We start from the raw sequence: 16,689 nt of genomic DNA on the forward strand, positions 1-16,689 counted from the left end.
GTCACCAATAGGGTTTTCATAGGATATCGCAAACACGAGGCATCCTCGTTTTGAGAGTGTTGGGGAAGAGAACTGTGGTAAGGGAGTGGAAACGGAGATAAACGGTAAACGAGTTGATCGAGGAAAGGCGAAACGGGGAACGTGGCTGCGCACGGAGAATGCCGGCCACGGCAAGTGTAGAAGGGGGAGGAGCACGTGAAAACAGGACGACTGTATAAGAACGTAATAAGGGGTACGCAGCCGCAGGGGGCTACGTACGCCTCGGCCGCTGGGGGCCGTAAGGGTGTTGTATAAAGGAAGAAAGGCAGAGGAAAATCTACAAATGTAACATACTATATTTTTATAATTTTCCTTAAGCGGACTATCGTAAGTCCCCAAACTTACGGGGCCAGGTAACGATATAAGGCTGTATATTGTAAACTACTAGTGGGATAAACTGATACCAGATTAGGGAAGGGTAGCAAGTGGAGCGCTACTATGTCATACGGAGCAGGATCGGGAGGGTGGGGGAACACCCTCACCACGCCACTACAATACATATGCACAACACTGCCACCCCATAGGGAGAAACTGATTAAGTATAGCATAGAATGGACCCAGGGGACGGATAACAAAATGCTAACACCGTGGCCGCCTAACGGTAGCTTCGATCCATATGCCCAACATTCACTATTAAATCATCTGCACAATACATATAAAGGGAAGAAGTTGGCAAACCACGTGGAGGTGTTTAACTTATGGAGGATGTTCCAGGGGTCCCGACCAGGACCAAATGGAATATTCACTATGGGGGAAATACCAGAAGAAACAGAGATTAAGGAGGAAGGAGAGGATGGGAAACAGGGGTATGAGGACCCAAAGACCACGGGAAACGGAGGTGGGGGAGGAGAAAAGAATAATAAAGCAGATGAAATAAAAAAGGAACCGAGCAATGATACACCCCTAGTAACGGGAGTAAAAACAGAGGGAGGGGGGTTGTACCCTTTAAGGGAATTGGGAGAAATAGAAAGAGGACAGTTAAGGGCGGCTGAGGGATACTCGAACCCGGCATACAGCCCTCCACCATATGTGGCTCATAGGAAAATGCCAGCAGGGGAGGGGAGGACTGGAGAAGACCAGACTGTGGAAATAGGAAATGATGAATGGGTAGCTGCACAGATATTATTAAAATTACGAGGTTCATTAACAGGAGAAGAGAAGGAGGTAGTAAAGAAAACAGACGAGGATAATGCTAGGGAGAGTGAATTGAGGGGGGAAGAGCTGTTAAGACAAAAAGAAGAGATTTTGGAGGAACGATTAGCAAAATTAAGGGATGAACAGAATGAATTGATCAAGCAGCTTGAGAGGGAGGAGAGAGAGAGAGCGAGGAAAAGGAAAGAAGGTAAGGACGAATTGGAAAAAATAAGGGAACGAACTGAGGAGCAAAGGAGAGAAGCTGACAGGGTAAAAGCAGCAGCAGAAAGGGTATCAAGAGTAATACTGCGGGAAAAGAAAAGGGAAGAAGAAGAAAAAGAAAAAGAAATGGCAATATGGAGGAGGAGGTTACTATCAGAATCAACTAAAAAATATGAAGAAGGTAGGGTGATGGAGAGTATTGCAGAAAAAGAAAGGGCGAAATGGGAAAGAAAGAAAGAGGACGAAAGAATATTAGAACAGATGAGAAGTGAAGTGATGGAGGAATTGAAAAGGAAAAGGGAGGAAAATAGTAAGGAGATGGAGGAAAGGTATCAAGGAGAAAGAGGAGATAGGGGAAGGGAGAGTGGAATATGGGGGGATGTATATGATGACACAGAAGTAGCAACAACATCAGCACAAAGGGGAGCGGTTGATAAAGGAGAAAGAGGAGAACCGGACCTAATAGATTTACAAACAGTAACGATCAAGGGGAAAAAGACAGAGTGGGGGGTACCGTTTATGACTAGCTTTTGTAGTGAGGAAGAGGGAGTGGAAAATGAAGGAAGAAACAGTGAAAGGGAAAGCTTAGACAAACTATACATCACCCGGACCAACATAGACTCACCATGGATCAGTAGGAGAAAGGATGAGATGGAGAGAAGTGAGGAGGGAAAGACAGGAATAGAGGAAAGACAGGCACATGAGGACGCAACATCCCCATCCCCATCATCCCCATCACGCCCTCCCCTATCGCACCCTACATGCTCAACCACCTCACGTTCGTTACGCAAAATAAAACTAGCGCCCTTCACCGACGAACGGACATCCTATACATGGCGGCTTAGAGACCTCCCTAGTCGCAGGCAGGAAAGAGGTATACACATGCCCACATTAAATACAGAGAAAGATGGAAGAAGGGGAAAAGATGGAGAAGAAAGAGGTATGAGCAAGGGAAATACAAACGAAAGTGATAATGTGGAAGAAAGGGAAGAGGAGGAAGGGTGTGAGGACTCAATATTATGGAACACAAAGGGTGAAACAAGACATAATTTAATGCCACTTTTGGAGAGAGGTGGGGTTAGACCACAGTATGTTCCTTGGAAGCATACCGATAAAGAAAATATAAAATGTAGGCTCCCATCATTAAGTGGAGGTGCGGGTAAATGGATATATGAAATGGAAAAACACACCGCAGGACAGAAGCTGGCAGTAGGAGATGTAAAGGGCTTTTTAATATCAATATTAGGGGATAGAGCGGACTACATCTGGAAGAGAGCGGGATTTCATGGGGTAACAATAACAAATACATCGCACGATGGGGCACCGTTCGCAAACTGCAGACATGCACTATGGCAGGCATTGAGGGTACAGTACCCAGACACATCAGATATAGGAGCAATTACATCCCGCAAGATGCATGAGAACGAAGATCCTGTTGATTATATCCAGGAAATCTAAGAGAAGTGGCGCATGGAAACTAGAGAACAATGGGATAAAACACCAGCAATATTTTACCATATACTGGTACAAGGGCTCCCAGAAGGAGTTCAGAAACAACTAAAGAAAGTAGTGGGAATGGAAGCAAAACCATGGCCCGAAATACAACTGACTATAGTACATCATTGTAGGACATGGCAAGGAAAAATGAAACAAAAGGAAGAGGACAGGAAAACGGAAGAGGCTAAATTAGTACAGAAAAAGCTTACTAAATACACAATGGAAGGGGCACTAATAACTACACCTACAACAATGACCCAAAGCCCCACACAAGTAGTGGCTGCACAAGATTCCTCCCAAATACCACCTTCACAGACTACAACACAACAGGTGCCGACACTCCAACCATACACGCCCAACATGGGAGGAGGATACCCAATGCAAGGAGCTGGGTATTATAATTATAACAGGGGGAGAGGAGGAATTATGAGAGGGAGAGGGTATGGGTATAGTACCCAACCGCAGGTGGGAGGATTTAGAAATTCCTACCCCACAGGGCAACCAGTATACCAGGACAACACAGGGAGCTTTCCATGGCAGAATAGGGAGCCACCGGTGTGTTGGAGCTGTGGACTATTGGGGCACATGTCACGCACGTGTAGAGTTAGACCAGGAACACCATCATGGAGTGATCAGGGACAACCACGGCCCGCACAGGTACAGCAGGGCATACCACAACAACAAATGTTGCCACAAGGAAATGAACAACAACAATTAACACAACAACAGCCCCAAACACTGCCACAACAACAGGTAGCGATGACACAACAACCACAAATACCACAAACACAACTGGGTAGGGTGACGGTTTTGGGACACAACCCTTATACCGGAAATGGCCAGTCGTTGTACCCCCAATAGGACAGCCCACAGACGGCCTTGGTGTGTCCCATCCTGTCAGTAACACCTAATAGTGCGGAGGAACCACGCATAGAGGTAACGATAGGTGACAAAAAATTATCATTCCTTGTTGACACCGGGGCGACCCGGTCTTGCATAAGGGAAGGTAAATTCAAGATGTCAGGCGAGACCATGAACACCCAAGTATTCTCTGGGGCTAGAGGGTTGGTTCCCTTTACTGATAACATTCCCTTATCTATTGGAGATTACGATCTGTCAGTTCCACTTTTATATTATAGTGCCTCACCAGTAAATATACTGGGGAGAGATATAATGAACAGGTTGAATATGACGATCTCCTTTACTGAGGACGGCATAATTTGTTCTACTCCGGGGATTAACATGCTCACAGCACGACAAATTATGCAGGCATACTGTGGACAGACAGCGATTAGGGCGGAGCCAGTAGATGGTGAACTGTTCCAGTATGGAACGGACATGGCAATTGCATGGATGCCAGGGATAGAAGGGAAAATATGGAGAAGGCCAGCAGCCTATCTGTTCAGACCAGAAACACCTGTTAATGAACCAGAAGGGAAGGTGGTTTCAATGGATATTGAGAGCATTATTGCAACAGCTGATTATATTGCTGTACATGCCCAAGACAGAGAAGGAAGAGCATGGAGGGCAGTGATAGCATTAGCAGAAGGATGTGGGCTCACCCAGGTGTCAGATGAGGAGCTGTTTTCAGATGAAAAGGAGGAAGGTGAAATGGTGTTTATGATGAGTGTGGAAATATGGCTAAGAGTGGCCTACAAACAAGTAGCACAGAAAATTGCAATGGCACTTGAGGCACCCGCATGCACCCCTGTCCCTTTCTTTAAGGACGATATGTCAAAGGTACCCAAATCATTGTGGACTACTGGCCCCTATGACGTGGGCTGCATAAAAAGTATAGGGGGAGTAAAAATAAAATTGAAAAAAGGTGCAATACTCCCCAGAGTAAAACAGTACCCACTATCAAAAGAGGCAGATGAGGGCATATATGAAACCATAACGGCCCTTATAAATAATGGTATATTGGTCCCCTCAGAATCACCATGTAATACGGCTGTGTACCCAGTGCGCAAGGCTAAAGGGGGGTCTTGGCGCTTTATACAGGATCTCAGGCCCTTGAATAACATAGTAGAAGCGGAATATTGTAACGCTCACCTGGTTCCCTCGGAGGCGCAGGTCTTGACTGGGCAGTGAAAACGTCTTCAACGTTAGGCGTAGGATTCGTCTGGCTCCCGGATTTGGCCCCTTCCTTACCGAAAGCTTGACCTGCAGAGTGAGGTGTCTGCAAGTGGAAAATCAAGGATTAGTGACTGGAAGGTTGGGAGTAGTTCTTAGCCCCTCTCTCCCTCTCTTCCCGCGGTACTCGGGTGATTGTTGTGCTCACCTTAAGTAAGTGAATGCTGAGCTCTCCATCCTGCGTCTTGTGCAGGGGCGCTGGGTCCAGTTACTTCACTGGATGTGAGTTCCGCCTCATGATTGCAGAGGGTAGATGAGAGCGAAGCCGCCGTTTGCAGCACGAGCGTGACTTATAAGTATTAAAGTTTTCAGATTGCTCTCTTCAAATGTCTTTTCCTTAAGTCTATGTCTTTTATCTTTTCAGATGCTGTCGATGCCAAAGAAGCTGCTCTCCCCGATTCGTGGCAGAGAGCGTGACCAGAACATGATGAATTCGAAGGCACGTAAGTAGGAAGGCTGCCTTTGGGCCGTAGAATGCACCTTAATGTCCCCTTTTGTCTTCACAGGTGCCGGAATGCAGTGCGAGCAAGTTGGAGCTAGCACCACACAGGTAAGCAGTATTGTAACTAAGCGTTACTAACCAATCTTCTTTGTCTTTGCAGGCCCGATGCTGGACGAGAAATGCTGAAAAAACGTCTTGGATGCTGCCGATGGATCGGGTGAGTTGAAGCGCTAACTTTGCCTTTGTTTAATCTGTGCCGTTTGTTTTGCAGGAGCCGCTGAAGATTGAAGACTGGTCCCCAGCAGGTAATTTTCGTAATTACAGGATCCGGAGCTGAAGATTCGCTGGAGCTGACACGGTGAGCATCCTGCTGCAGATGCAGAATAACGCGAAGCACGTGGTACCAATCGGGTGTGGTTTAAATAGCCCATAGGAGTGCTTAGGTGTCTTCTTCCACAGCAGCCTCGCCCAGGTAAAAGAGTTCCTGCTTCCAGAAGGGTTCCAGCATCCATGATCCAGGGAGTGGTGCCTGCCCCACCCAGAAGGAAAAGTAGTCCCTGCCAGAAGAGAGTAAAGCATCATCTTGCTGGTAAGTAAGCAGCATGGTCTGCTCCAGGTAGGTTCACCCAAGCACTTTTACACTTGATATGAGCCCGGCGCTTCCTGTGCCGGGACGGGTCCTTACTATGAGCCTGGCACCACCGGTGCCAGGACAAGGTCCAAAAGGTCCCAATTGGGACTTGCTGGTGCCGATAAGACATGTTATGAGCCTGCTTCCAAGGATGTTGGGTAGGTCCTGACTCCTTGAAAGCAGTGGTCATGACAAATATCCCGTAGCTGCAAACCCGGCCACAATTTTGTGTGGCATTCCAGCAGAAGCATCACGATTTACAGTGATCGACCTTAAAAATGCTTTTTTCTCAATACCATTACATCCAGACTCAAAAGATCTGACGAGCTTCACTTACAGAAACGCTAAGTGGAAGCACACCAGATTACCACAAGGGTATTGTGAATCACCTTCAATTTTCAATAGAGTGATACAGATGGATTTGGGTAACATTGAAGTAGAAAGCACAGTGTTGCAGTATGTGGATGACATAATAATTTGCAGTAAAAACGAAATAACATGCAGAGAGGACTCCTTAAAGATGTTGACAATATTGGCTGACAAAGGTTACAAGGTAGACATGGAAAAGATACAGTACTGTCAAGAACAGGTACTTTACATTGGTCAGCTTATATCCCAACATGGAAGAAAGATTGCACCACAAAGAGCACAAGCCATTTCGACCACTCCAATGCCACAAACTGTAAGGGAACTGCAGCAGTTCCTGGGGCTCTGCAACTACTGTAGAGCTTGGGTATTTGATTACAGTTCATACATAGGACCCCTGCTTGAGGCGTTACGGGAAGCTAATAAAGGGGAGAAAAAACTGGGGTGGACAATGGAAATGAAAGAAGCTTTTGATGAATTAAAAGATGCAATATCAACTGCTCCGGTACTGGCATCCCCAGACTATGAGCGGCAATTTTTTATATTTTCACATTGCGACTCAGCAGTAATGAAAGCAGTGTTGGCTCAAAAAACAAGCATGGGCTACAAACCCGTAGCATTTTACAGTGGCCACTTAGATCCTGTAATGTTAGGCCACTTCCCCTGCGAACAAGGTCTCGCCGCAGCTGCTTTTGCGGTGGAAAAAGCATCAGCAATCACTATGGGGTGCCCGACTACACTATTTGTGGAACATGCACTTTTTGCGATATTAAATAAACCTAAATCCACCCTAACCACGCAAAGAGCATCAGGTTATGAGGTCATTCTATCCAGAGCCGAACTATCAATTGTTAGATGTAGCACGGTCAACCCTGCAAGGTTCCTAGCAGAAGTAATTGAGGAGGGAGATGATGCCCATGACTGTACACAAATAACTGAAATGTACTCATGTACTAGAAAAGTTGAGGAAAACGCACTAGAGGGGGGTGAGCTCTTATTTATTGATGGGTCATCAACTATCGATCAGAGGGATGGGGTGAGGAGAACTGGGGCTGCAGTGGTAAAAATGATGGAGGTACCGGTGTGTGTGGCAGTGAAATGTGTACAGTTACCACAGCATTACTCCGCTCAAGCAGCTGAACTGGTCGCACTGATCTTGGCGTTGAAGGAAAGCTTTGACAAACGGGTAACCATATATTCCGACAGCGCATATGTTACATCCACTGTCCACTCAGGGCTGTCGAAATGGAGAAGAAGAGGGTTTAGGAGAGCTGATGGCACTCCAGTGCAACATGCCCTCTTGTTGGCTGAACTAATTGAAGTAATTAATGACCCCCAAGAATTAGCTTTAGTGAAATGCACCGCACACACCAATGGTGAGGATCACGTCTCGAAGGGAAACGCAGCAGCGGACGCACATGCGAAGTATGCTGCATACTTTGGTGAGATATGGAACCCCCCAGAGTCACAGAGAGGGAGAGGGAGGGGAATGGCTAAGGAGATGTTGATAAGAGAAGGGTGCACCCATCTCCCAGCCACACAGATTATGGAGTTACAAGCGGCTGCACCAATGGCCGAAAAAGAAATATGGGTAAAAAGAGGATGTACAATGTCCCCAACCGACGCACTGTGGCGCCAGGGTGGCACCAGAAAGGTTGTAATACCATTGGCACTTTTGAACACCGCCCTGAACCAACTACATTATCCAGCCCACACAGGCAAGGAAGTAATTGCAGCACGAATTAGGGAAGACTGGTTCTGCCCCGAGTTAAATTCGCATGTGTTAAATTTTATCAGTAATTGTCTCACATGTCAACAGTTTACGGCCGGCCACACTCTAAAGGTGATAAGAGGTACTATACCCCGGCCAGAGGGACCTTTCCGGCATCTCCATATTGACTATGTTGATATGATCAATATATGTCAAGGAAATAGGTATATGATTGTAGTAGTATGCCCATTCTCTAGGTGGATTGAGGCAGGGCCCTGTTCACACCCAGATGCATTTAGAGCAGCTAAGTTCCTAGTAAGGGAGGTCTTCCCCAGGTGGGGAGTGTGCGAGGTGTTAAGGTCAGACAATGGCCCACATTTCGCAAACGAGATGTTTCAGCACATTACATCACTGCTGAACATTCAACATAAATGTGCATGTGCATACCACCCACAGGCGAACGGTGTATGTGAACGCCTGAATGGCCTATTGAAGCAGGCAATTGCAAAGATACAGCAAACAACAAAGAGGAGTTGGTTATATTGTCTTCCATTAGCCTTATTTGAGCTAAGGAATAGGCCAGGGTCCGACCACCACCTCACTCCCCATGAGGTGGTTACCGGACGTCAAATGCGCCTTCCCCTAACGCCAACGTCAAGAGCATTTACCGACCACGAAAGCACTGCAAGTGTTCTGGGTGATGAAATGTATCAATATGTGTCTTCTTTGATTACTAGTGTAGTGTTTGTGTCTCAACAGCTCGAGCGCACACGGGGCGGGTCTAATAGAAGCCAACAAGAAGACGCGGATAAAGAATGGAAAAGGAAGGACTGTGTAAGATTGCTAAAGGTGACCACGTACTACTTCGCAACTTCAATAGGAAATGGAATAGCCCACGCTTTACTGGTCCCCATCTGGTAGAGGAGGTATCAACAAGAGCAGTAAAGCTACAGGACAAGCGTGCCTGGAACCACCTACACGACGTAAAGATCTACAGACAACAGACCCGCCCCAGCGCCATCGACAGGTCCATTGAGAGAACAGCAACAACATCGACAACGGAAGAAGAAAGTTCTACCACAGCCAGCGGCCCAAGTATTCCCATACCTTGTCACTCCCCAGACTCCCCAGAGACAATAACTGAAGAAGAAAGGGGTGATCCCCATACAGCCCACCCCATGATCACACGCTCAAGAGTAAAAGCCACGCCCACCAGTTGAACCCAAAAACCCCCTGCCCACCATCCACTGACCCCTGTCCCCATTACCGTAGTAATTGAACTGAAGGACATTGTCTTGCACAAATACACATGTAAACACGTGAATGCTCTCTTTTCTTTTCTCTCGCACATGCAGGAACCGCGTATTATTGTATTGCTAAGAAAGTAGATAACTAACAAATTCACTGCCCAGGAGTAGATGGTACCCTCAGACGATAATTACCCAGAAGAATTGTCACACCAATTTGTACATGAAATAAAAAGGCCAACGTACCTGAAAAGGAAAAGGGTATGTGTCTACTACACAGCGTTCCTTTTGGACATAGAATATTCAATGCCCCACCTCCACCCATACTTGCCTGCCCTAAGATATAGATCGCTTAGAGTAGCGTGGGAACAGCTCTTCGCCTGGGCACTGAATGACTATTTGATAGGGAGAGCTTAAAAAACAACAACTAACATTTAATAACCAGCATATTGAGAATTTTCAGGCGGGCAACTGTAACGTCGCAAGAATACGCTGCCGGACTGCAGTAAGGTAAGAGCAAAATGCCGGTGAAATTAGCATATGTAATAAAAGTAATAGGGATTTTGGTAATCACCGGGTTCGTAGCTGCCTCTGTATGGCAGTATAGCTGTGCTATCAATATTGTTGCTGTACCCAAACCTAACACACCCCTATCCGCAGCTGCAACAGGTGTTACGTCAGGTGATATTAGTAAAATTGCGCACAAGCAAAATAGAGTTCAACGCAGCACATACTCAGATAATAAAGGTATTGACAATTATATACAAGATTCAGCACACGTCTCAAACAACATATGGTATCAACACATGACCCGCATTGGTAAGCAGACAACAGAAGACAGCTGCTACGTTTGCTCATTAATACCATACGCCATGAGCGCTTCTCGAACATTTGTTGCCACAGAAATAGACGAAAAAACAGCACGATGCATAATATACTTGGCACTGTTCCAAACGAAAGGAAGATTTCAAGGGACAGTGGTGCATATGACGTGGAAAACACAAGACTCATACCCATACGAAAACAACTTCCTCAAGACTTATTTGAGTTACCACAAGAGCAGTTTACATGCTGAAGCATTCAGATACATAACAAGTGGTCCTGCAAAAGAAGAAACGAAGAAAGTAACACTGCAGTATTTATCATGTGATTGGTACGCCACTGAAGTTCCTGGTAAACTAGGATGCTGGGAGAGGCCACTGGTGACGATAACGGGGAAAGTGTACTTGGACGACAAGTGGGAGATAGGAGTGGTTTGCAGCAACATGGTAACAAAAGAAACTATTTCAACTATCGATGCACACAACCACAGATGTTGGACGACTTAGATCAAATACGTGCCTATGCTCACATGGATAGAAACGGATGAAGACCCGATAACGATACTGCCGCTGACTGCGCCTAAAGTATGCTACCAACATAAAGGAGAAGTGGACGTAGGATACAACACCAATTGTGGAAGCGTGATGGAGTTACCTGAGGGGGGAGCAGGAACAGCAGTGATAATGGACCATTACTGGGCATGTGGAGAAAAGGCATATCACACACTGCCCCCTCTGTGGAATGGTGTATGCACGATGGTGCACGTCAATGTACCATCACTAGTGGTACCCCAGAAGCATGTGAATGTGGCGAACTTTCCCAAAATGGATGAAGGGGACAAGAGAAATAAGAGATCTGCACCACCTCAGGAGGAGCCAGGGAACAGGACCAGCGGCAATAATGCTGTCCTAAATAGACGGAAAAGACAAGGAGAACCTCTGACAGGAAATTACCTATGGGGAAGGTCGGAAACGGCACTCACTTCAATCCCGCCAGAACACAGACTATTCAGCAGAGCAGCAATGTTCTTCTCCTCAATAATCCATCCGGGACTACAGGCTTACGCAAACGCAAAATGGCTCCAGATAACTAGATGGGAACTTATGATGACCATCAATTCTACAGTAAACGGATTCAACGCGATAAAAGAGGAGCTGCGAGCAATAAGGATGGTAGCACTGCAGAACAGATATGTATTGGACCTCCTCACTGCCATGGAAGGAGGAGTTTGCGCAAAGATAGGACAATCATGCTGCACATTCATTCCTGCCAACGATGCTGACAACGGTACACTGACAGAAGCAGTTTCACAATTGGCCCAGTTGCACTCCAGAATGGTGGATGAAAGTAAAGGTGTGAAAAAGGATGAGAGCTGGTTTTCACTATTATGGTCATGGATGCCATCTTGGCTGTCAGATGGACTGAAAATTATACTTGGTTGTATTATTTTGGCTGGAGCTACAATGATCATAATAAGATTTTGGAAAGCCCGGAAGGCACGCACCACGGACGAGTTGCTTGAAATGGTCGGTATGCACCCACTGATGCCAGCAGATGACGGCCAACACACAGGCATAATAATACAAGAGAGAGAGAAATTGCGCAACCAGATCATCACCAACCACCTGGACCCACCATCGGTGAAGGTCGAGAACCCAAGAAACCCCAGGAGTTACATAGGGAAATGGGTATACTGTACTCCTGGAGGAACCTGTGAATATATGTATTGGTCATTTGAAGATCATGTTAACCATTATGGACATTTAGGAGGAATAACTAAAGTGTGGAGAGTAAGAGGAGATAACGAAAAGGATATGTTTGTGGTCGACAAGTCGACCAGAGGGGGGACTGAAGTGGGAAAATGGAAAAACAGGCTCCCATCTTCCCCCTCTCGCGCCTGGCCTAAAGGTTCACGGCCCAAGCACCCGCCACAAGAAGAGTTTGCCCATCTACCAGACGACCAGATACCCTGGTACAGGAACATAAGGATGTGTCCATCTGCCTGCCCAGTAGCCCGCCCTGCCCATGCTGATGCCTGTGGCATGGATCAACTGGACTAAAACTGTACATCGTTAGAGATGCCATGACGACCTAGCCAACGGATAGCACACCAGGACCAACATACACACTGGACACTCCCGCACCAATCTACACGAAGAATATACTCAGTGCTATGACGTAGGCGACAGGCATACTCACAGACGTGCATCTTTATTATTTTTCACTTAGGCTCTCAAAATGCAGAAACGCAAGACGCACCATGAACTCATCTAAAGAGCTTGCTTACGCTTCTTCTAGGTGACATAATGAGAATTATAACAAAGACACGATACTGGTCATAAGACAATATGAGACTATAACCTAAAGCGCCTGTGCACCAAACGGTTCCACCTATACACCAGGCCTAAGTAGGCCGCAAGCAAGAGCTCCCGTGGACGTTAACAGAACAAGAGTCCGGTTGCTGATCCTGCGGAATGAGCTTGGCGAAAGCAGACAGCCAAGGTCGTAATGTTGCAAACCCACATTCCAAAAGCAGACCATCAAGGGCACGATGTTGCAACCTTGCACGCCGTGCACCAACATCAAAGTCGCACCTGCAATTAAATCAGGCACACAGTGGAAAAACAATATTAATTGTGCAGAATTCTGCCTCAAACACGGTCCCACCTCACGTGACCAAGCCGAACCTGACGAGATGCCAAGCCCAGGAGGAAAGAGGCGTCTGGATCCCTCGTTACGAGATACAGGCAGATACACTTGAAAGGATCAATGGACATTTACGACAGTAGGAGTAGTCGGCCATCCAGCTCATGAATAAGTCTTCACATTGTCTGCATGTACCCATAGTGAAACATTGTTGCAAATTGCAGGTACACCGAGAGCTGGGAACAGCGATGGTCCCAGGCTGGGAAGCTCACGGGCGCACCAATCAGAACATGGGGCTCTTATCACTGACGCCAGTAACATTAACCAATCATTAGGAGTCTTCATGTAACAATTCTCATGTATCTAATTGTAGGGATAACCCAGATATATCACCTGACTAACCCTCGTCCACTCATATTATTCTCTATACGTATGCTATACTAACCCTACCACTCGAGGAGCCAATCCAGAGTGGAGATAGGTTTTTTGCTAACTTTCTCAAGTGACGCAAGTAGCGTGTCATACTACAGTAAAAAGGGCCTGCGAGCCCACGATTGTGTGTGTGTCAGGTCAGACGCGTATGATCCTTGACCCATCCCTGCCGTTTGTGTTTAATAAACAGCAGAGTCACCTTGCTTCTTGTGTGTGTCTCATACTCTATCTCTCTTGGGATATACGGGAGGAGTTGGGGCCTCCCTGCCCGGAGGTCTGCGGACGGCCCGGCCGACCCCGGCAGAATTTCCCCCCGACAGTGTGGAATACATGCCGCTGGTAGGGCACATTTTTGTGGTTCGCAAAATGATCATTCAAGTCTGTCTAAGTAGGTATCTCATCTTCAGGCATTTCATGTCTGATATCCCTGACTGATCTTCAGGCCTTTCATGTATGATATCCCTGACTGATCTTCAGGCATTTCATGCATGATACCCCTGAATGATCTTCAGGCCTTTCATGTATGATATCCCTGACTGATCTTCAGGCATTTCATGTATGATATCCCTAACTGATCTTCAGGCCTTTCATGTATGATATCCCTGACTGATCTTCAGGCATTTCATGTATGATATCCCTGACTGATCTTCAGGCATTTCATGTATGATATCCCTGACTGATCTTCAGGCATTTCATGTATGATATCCCTGACTGCTTGGCCTTGACAATGTAACGAGACCGCCTAATGTGACTATAATCTCGGGATCCCACGACATTCACATATACTTAAAAGTCCTGGTTCTATCCGGCCCAGCAAAGTCCTAGGTTCGAGTTTTCTGACATATTAATCTGGACTGGCCCTTGCATGGGAAACGCATCAGCTACAGCGTGAGGGGGTCGATTACATACCACTCCCTGGCCAGAGGGGGGGCTGGCCTTTGATCCATCATGGTGGACCTGGTGGCAATTGTCAGTTATTTGTCCCTTGATCATCTTCGTCTATGTGGGGCTACTGCCAAAACTTTCCTGTCGGGCCAGCAGGTGATGATTGGCTGCTGGCACAAGGAGCATTCTGCTCAGTGCACTCCTCTCCGAGCTCTGTAAACTGACTTCACACAGCGGGCAGGCGCCTTCACGTTGTGACCGTCACCACAGGAGCGCTCAGTGTCATGTCTCCATTGACGGTGGGGCATGGCACCATGTCAAAGCGCAGCTTCGCCCCGTGTCGTTCGGCAAATGTACTCGTGAGCGCCACGGCAGTGGGGCTTCCCTGGAGGCCATGGTATGCAGCAGAAGATGCAGATTACAGCGCTGCACCCTGGGACGTCATTTCACCAAAATGCCAAAGGTAGCGGAAGTGACATCACTCGACCCTTGACCCCCGATGACATCACAGGAAGTGATATCATTTGACCCCACCCCGAAGTGATATTGCGGGAAGCGATGGAACACAACCTTTCACCCGTTGACAATACAGGAAGTGGCTTCACATAGTATTGTACACTACGAAAAATATGGTTATGATATCACTATAAGTTGATGTGCATTTCATACAAGAATGGATCGCCATATGTATTGTTAAGATCAGTGTATATAGGCCCATATTACCAAATTACTGTGAATGCAAGCAGACATCCATGACCAAATGATAATGATGTGTTATTATATAGCACTTACGCTTAAGCGCTTTATATAGAAAACATATAAACGCAATATCACCCAACCTGTGTTGGTACTCATTTATCTACTTCAGAAAGATGAAAGGTTGAGTTGAGATGTTTAAGAACAGACTAAATCAGGGACTCACTCCCTGAAGTGTGTCTGAAATAAACCTTTAATGAGCCTAGCAATTATTGTATAGAATTTCAGAAAGACACTTTATTTGATATTCCTATTCTTTCTTATTTAGGGTCAGTGCTGAAAGTGTTAGACTTGTGGCACTCCTGTTCCTATTTTTCTTCTTTCTTTTAAGGAGCCTGAACAAGAAAGCCAGCCACTCCAGACGTAAAGAGCCACATGGTGCTGGCCACAGCCCAGGAGCTTGCATTACAAAAAAAATAAAAATAAAATAAAAAAAAAGATACTTTTTTTTGTTTTGTTTAGAGGTCGCAAGGGAGACCACAGAGGTCGCAGGTGCAATCTCTGGCAACCCCTAAATGACGTCCCTGGCTGCCCCAACCAGAATACGCATATTCTCATCACCCGTTTCATGTCCCATATGCCCATGCATGCAAGGACTACTGGATGCTTCAAATGTATTTTAAGGACTGCTTTATTTCCAGAGCCACGTACGACTCTTCACCTCATCACTTCCGCCCAGCGTCGTCCTGTCCTGAAACATAACAACACCGACAGGCCTGTAGATAGAACATTACATTAAGGTCCAGGGTATCTTATAACTGCACAATTACAGGTTCAAAGGTCACCAACAGGCCCACAACTCTGTTGAAGAAATGTTAGGAGAAGTATAGGATACAAAGTGTTAATTTAGTATGTGAGTGAGCACAAGCCGATACTATGGTCTCAACAGTGCCTATAGTACCAGAAGCGCACCTGTATGGGGCCACTGAAGTGCTCCATAGCTGCTTCAGGTGTTTCTAAATTTTCTTGGTGCCAAGGTGCAGTAGCGCATGCAGGACTGAAAACTACTAACCTGCGTAATGTGCGTGGCAGCTCCAATTCTGGGATTCCCAGGCCCCCTCACCTAATGTTTAGCCACAGTTTCTTATTTCATGTATAGTCCTGGTTACCTTGCAATTTGTAAGGGATTGTTGCATTTCATACATAAAGAGATTTTCACGCTGAATGCAGTGTTTCCAGTGAGTTTTTTTTATTTATTATAGTGAAGACACATGGGGCCTCATTACGATCATGGAGGTAATGAAAAAAGGAAGGCGGAATGGGATTACCGGCCCGGGCCATTACGAGCTGACAACCCGTTAATGCCGCCCCGCCCGTACCGTACCCCTTCTTACCGGCATGTGTGCGTACACGCGGCCCTTCGCGGTGGCAATACTGGGATGCCGCTAACAGGAGGACATCACAAGTCATGCGGGCATGCACTTACTGGCATCCTGAAGGCGATAAATAGGGCCTGCACGATGGCGATATTACAGGCATCGCGGACCACCCATACATTGCAACCTGCAGTGTAGCCAACTGCCACAGGTGCACACAATCACCACAGGTGGAGCCAATGGAGCCTTTCCCAGCACAAAAGGAGCACACCAACACCACACCCCTTCCAACACCAAAATGATCCCACTTGCTGTAGCAATCCTGGGGTTGGAGGACATGCCTGCACTGCTACACCAGCAACACCAACAACTACAACAACAACAGGCAGCACAGAGGAGACGCAGGAGGA

The sequence above is a fragment of the Ambystoma mexicanum genome, chromosome 12 (assembly GCF_040938575.1).
Source record: "Ambystoma mexicanum isolate Mex_15411 chromosome 12, UKY_AmexF1_1, whole genome shotgun sequence".
Classification (NCBI taxonomy): Eukaryota; Metazoa; Chordata; class Amphibia; order Caudata; family Ambystomatidae; genus Ambystoma; species Ambystoma mexicanum.